The following is a 6,388-nucleotide window of genomic DNA, read 5'->3' on the forward strand; positions in this document are numbered from 1 at the left end:
ACAAAGTCACATTGAGGTTTATAGCGCTTGACTTGATGAGATACTTCAATTCCACCAAGGTCAAGTGAAACTTCAGTTACTGTGACTGTTTTACTTTAAAGCGCGAAAATTCCCCAGATTTTCTATGCATGAATGCAATGCACATATTTGTTTCCTCTATTTTTGTAACCCCAACACCTGGGATATTACAGTCTCTACCCCTTAAACTAAACTTCGTCCTCGAAGTTTGATCTCTCTTACGTTTCGGAGTTTGGATCTGACTTGTGCAGACTATGACTTCTCTCGAACTCCGTGGTGATCTTACTAGATATAATTGAATATATCTCTTGTCCAGATTCTTCCTGGAATCCATTAGGGTTTGTCTCTGAACTTTAGTTCTTACTCCAGTTCTATGATTTTTCTCTGGAATCTAATAATACTTGTCTCTGAACCATGGCTCTTACTTTGATTCATTGATTTCTTCCAACTATTATAATCTTGTTTCCTATCTCATTGAAAATTCAATGATTGGGACTTCTTCTTGTCCTGGCAGTCTTTATTGAGGACTAATTGGATAACATTCTCCTATTTGATAAAATAGGTCTTTATTTTTCCCTTACTACCACAACTTCAATATTGGGACTTAGTAAGGTACTTACCATGGAAATGGTTGATTCCTAAGAATGGATTAGACTAATTTAGTCCATCCAATCATGGTTTATTGATGACACCTAAAGCTATTTTGGATTCTTTAGGTTCCATGAAAGGAATCTTTCATATAGACTTTAGTTTTGGTATGGTCAATCTCCTTTGGTCTTTGGCCTTTTTGAGCTATATTGGTCTACGGTATTTTCTTCGTCCAACTTCTTTATCTTTGACTTACTTGAGCATTCGTATTTCTGATTAAGTATTACTCACTTTTTCAAGCTATAGTCCACTTCTTACTTCCTCGAGGTATGAACCTCGGCTTCTGGTCTGACTTCCTTCTGAAAGTATTGTTCATCAATCTTATGAAAATAAGATCAAACTTCCTCTCAGTTCAGACCTTCTTCAACTATCTTGCTCAAAATATTGAGTTATTGTACATCCAACTCAATCTTTACTCTACCCCTTAGAGTTTTCTTATGGTCTTCAACTCCTTTTTTTTCAACTAATGGACTTATGGTTGGAATATTGGTCTAGGTCTAACTTATGGTTTGTATTCTTCTAAGGTCTTGTGAAGAATCCTTGTGGTGTATCCACTCAATTTGTGGACATCCAAGGTTAATCCTTCGACTAAATGATTAGGTCATTGTTATTTGGTTGACAAAATTATCTGTTCACAACTTTCGTTACAACTAATTCAATCGTGGACTATTTGTAATACCAAATGATACCAGCTGTGGTTATTATACCAACTATGGCTATTTGATATCTAAAAATGGATTCTATTATAGGTTCTGATCAACTGGACGAGACATCTTCTACTCTATCTCGCAGTATTGATCCTATACCAATTGTGGTCTTCTGATATCAACTATGGTCTTCTTATATCTGCTATGATTTCATATATCACCTTCCTTCATTCAGGGTTTATTTTGCAAGAAAGCCACTAGTTGACACTATGAATATAGTATCCTAAGTGATTTCCCATGCATTCCCTCTTCTATGTTGACTATGGATCGGCTTCAGCTTCACCATAATCACCGTATTTCTTACCTTCATGCTTCTCATGTACTAAAGTACTCCACTGTTGAGGTAAAGCATGAGTTTAGATTGGCACTTCCTTCAGAGTATTGTGGTTTCTTCCCACAATTTTACTTCCTTCTTTTGATGAACCTTCGTCTTGTCTTTAGAATCTTCCAGAATTCGTCACTTCCTCACACGTATACCATTACCCTCTAGATCTATAGCATCAAGTAAAGACTTGATATAGCAACATGCATTTGCATACCAAAGTCAAACTTCATGTATGGATCTAGTCAAACAATGAAAATCCAATAAAATCCAAGAAGATTCAGCTTTGTGCATATAATACACACCGTCATAAGCCTGAACACAATAGTTGAGTAGGACATCTCTAAACTTCAGGCTCTGATGTGTAATATATAACACCACATAAGATAAGTTTGTATCATGATACTTAGCACGAATATGTGGATTCTACTATTCGTCTCAACCGTTACCTTAATTGCACATTTGCAATGAGATAAACTTGAAACAAAGTGGTTTGGGATGGTTAAGGTTAACCTAATTTTCTTTGGAAGTACTACTTAACTTTCATTTTGTTGAGGACTACTTCACATGATATATCTAAGTTCTAACTTTTCTACTCTAAACACATAACTATGGAAATATAGCTCCTATACTTCCAAGTGTTTCTATCATAAGACTATGGTCAAGATGTGCTTGGCACACTTCCCATATTTTTGGGACACAGTTCTTGCACTATTGTCTGGCTTCTTATTGTACTTCTTCTAAGTATTTATGATGTTCTATTCCATCACATAATGATTCTCAGGTGAATCATATATGATTAGCTACTCTACCATGTAAGTAGACATATATTATTCCTATCACTCTTCCTTATTTCCCATGATTGACTCATCATGGTCTATACTACCTCATATGACTCATAGTTATCACTTACTATCAATTATTTCATATGTCTAGATAAATTTTTACTTACCCATTACCTGTCTTGGTATACACCTTCTAGCAGAATATCTTCCTTATATACTTATCTTTATCACTTAATATTACTCCTATTACAGGTCTGGATAATTCTTACTTAATCATAACATATGTTGGTACACATCTTCCAATAGGATAGCTTCCTTATGGTTGTATGCTCTCTTTGGACTACCATGTATTGTATACCAACTGTGATATACTCATCTATTATTTTAAGGACTTATTGATGTGCTACATGTTTTGGATTAGCTAACTAACTTCACTTAGGAAGGATAGGTAGGAAATGTTGACTCAAGTGTGTCAGGATTATTCTCAAGTGAATATCCATCTCAAGTCATAAGAAGTATTTGGTTTACCTAGGACAACTTCCTATAGACACTACCAATCCTATAGGTCTCCTTTAAAGGGTTTTAATCCTAGGGTCAAAGAATTTGCTCTGATACCAACTGTGGTGACCCGGCATACCACTGCATGGTGTAGTATGCAAGTGTGATATAACACCAATGAAACACCGTTCCACTAGTATTATATCGCTCAGAGTGGTACAACAGAAACATATGCGGGTCCAAGGCATGTCTATAGAATTACAACATTGACTCTGTTACATAAGATCATCACAACCTCCTACTTTACAATGAGGTAAAACTGCAAATAAACTCCAGAAGAACGACTCGTAGTCTAGTCTTATCACGAACTCTATTTGTAGAGTATTTCACTAACTACAGAGGCTAAGAATAGACTCTAGCTAAATAGGAGCTAGGTTTAGGAAGCTAGACCCCTTCTATGGCTAAACTAGGTTTTCTCCTTGCTGGATGTGGTATCTGACTCCTCTGACAGGGTCTTGTCTCTTGAAGTAGTTGTTGACTCCTCGGCCTTCGAGTTGCACTATGGATCCTCCTTCGATGCCTCCATATCTAAGCAGGGGATTTAAGAGTGGGATGAGTACGAGCGTACTCAACAAGTTCATTATAGGAAAGAGGTGTTTAATGCACTAGCTACGGCATTAGACCAGAAAGTCTAATACCAATGCAGGTTTTCATAACCATTTCTTCAAAAGGTTGCTTTTATTCAGAAGAACTATGTCCGTCGGCCTTCACCGGTTTACTAGAACTTCATGGAGCTCCTTTCCGGCCGCGTTCGCAGTTCCATATCCCGGAACGAGGGAGTGACGAGTCACGGTTCATTACACTCTGCAGAGGTGTGTTGCTTTACCCATAAGAGATCTTAACCTTGGTGCCAACCGAGTCATGTTCTCGTCCACACTTCCTATGGTGTGAGGCCCGGTATAAGGTCTAGCCAATCATGTTCCTCCGCTACCTCGAACACCCACCCGTTGTTGCATGCGCCGAGCCACGGGTCCACGTCGGTCCCATTATTCCTGTAGATTTCAAGGTGGACCCCGACCACGACAACGAGTCTTGGGCTCTACCATACACTCCTACGCCGGTGGCTGCAACCCATCATAGACCGCAATACCGTGGGGACTTAAGGCTTCCCGACCTACCGCTTGTTCTTCGACCGACATGTGTCTACGGACTGTGCCGTGGGGACTTAAGGCTTCCCCAGCCTACCGCTTGCCGCCGACAGATACAAGTGTCTACGGTAAAGCGCATCCGTTGATGAACGAGAGGTGGAAACACTTTTGACTACTCCGTCCCACTCCGGATCTTATGGTTAACACGGGTATTACGACACAAGAATCACTGGCGACATTTGTTGTTTAATCCTAGATGGATATAAACCCTTGCAATGGAACCTCCACCATATCAACACAATCCATGGTTCCATTGCCCACCACATAGTCATATTCATAGTTATGAAAGTAGTGTTTTTGGTTTTTATGCAATAGTGATAATCATAGTACTTTGCAAGTAATTTGATAAAGATACTCAAATGACATGAGCAAGCGATGAACTTGCCTTTCTTGACTGCAAGATTATGCAGGCAAGGTCTTCGATACGCAGTAACTCCAAATTCTGAAATAGCATCATCGTCCGGTAAGGACGATGTTTAAAAGATTGGCAAGGATGCAATAATGCATAAGTATGAGATGCAATCGCTCTAAGCGTGACCTAACCCCGATGATTTAGGATTAGTGCGTTGTAATGATTAGTTTAGGGTGTGTTGCACTTTTAGAGTGATTCACAAACAAGGTTCTTATTAGGATTGAATACTTGGTATCATAAACATGTGCTGGAATATATCATAATAATAGCATTAATAGCACACAACAATAACATTTGGTATAATCCTAACATGTAATGAATAGTGGTTGGTTTAAGCACTATATGGCATGGTTAATTATTAATTATTATATACTCCAAAAGAATAACTTTTGAAGAACATGTTCTTTAATAAAGAGCAAGTATGATAATTAGGGTTGTGGGGTTCTATGGTTTACTATGGTTTCCACTGCTTCTGGAGTAAGTAGTAGATGGATCCAAACAAGATTGGATTCATCAACACCTAAGGCTTGTAAGGTTGAGTTAAGCCTAAGCATATTAATCAATTTATTATAAATAGTTGCTATCAAAGTTGGTTTACTTTGCTGATGATAGTTGGATATTGGCTATAGGTTCTATTAGGCAGGATTGATGATGATTCTTTATTTACTTCAAAAGAATAACTTTTGAAGAACATACTTCTTAAATAATAAGAAGTATATCAATTAGGGTTGAGGTGGTCTAGGTTTTATTATGGGATCCACTAAAATAGGGCATAGTTGGCTCCTGGATACTATGGTTCAGAAGTGTATAATACTAATAGGGTTTAGTGGAATATGGTTAGGTATTGCTCAAGATTTGGCATAGTTGCTCCTGAGGTTCATCACATTGGTGTGATGCTAATCATGGATAACTAAGGATGGTGGTTTTGACAGTAGAAGCTAGGGTTTAAACTTGGTTGATCCTACTTGATCAACTAGGTTTAGTGATATGCATACATGGAATACTAATTTGCTAGTGATAGGGTTCTACATTTTGTGTGGACATAGATATGTCTTTAGTTGCTAACTAGCATCGTGGCCCGCGCACATGCGCGGGCAACGACTTGATTGTTATTTTTTCGGATAAATAATAATAATTCTGTTCAAGATCATTGAGATTTACATTTGTAAAATAGATTCATGTATTATTAATTATGAAAGAAATATTATAAATCTTAATATTTTTCTCTTGGTGATAAATATATCTTAAGGGCCATTGGCATGTAGTTATTATTACTACTTAAATTACCAAGGGTGTTTCGCTAAAAAATAGTTAAACTAATCATGGACCATGATATGTAATTTCTAAATCTAAATTTATTGTTTCATGAAATGATTTTGATATTTCTTAGTCGACAAAAAATTAGAATTCAGTAAACCGAGCTTTATCTTTTGTTTTGGCGCATGGGTCACTTGTATTTCGAGCACATGATTCTTCGGTAAAGAGGTATTCACCTCTCTACAACTCCTTCAACACATGCTTTGAACTTTAAAAAATAGGAAAAATCATACACCTAATTATAAATTTTGGTAACAATATATGTTAAAAATACATATATTTCCATTTAAAAAAGTTATTGCCATGTGACCTCATCATTAATATCAAGTCTTGGTGTGTGTATTTTTAAATTAACACATTTTAAACGAATTAATAGGGTTGTACTTACCAGCTCGTGTAACAAAATATTTCTTAAATATTATAAGAGATGTTCCAACCGAGATTTGGTATACAAATAATGTAGGTGATGGCAT

The sequence above is a fragment of the Lolium rigidum genome, chromosome 7 (genome assembly GCF_022539505.1).
Source record: "Lolium rigidum isolate FL_2022 chromosome 7, APGP_CSIRO_Lrig_0.1, whole genome shotgun sequence".
Taxonomy (NCBI): Eukaryota; Viridiplantae; Streptophyta; class Magnoliopsida; order Poales; family Poaceae; genus Lolium; species Lolium rigidum.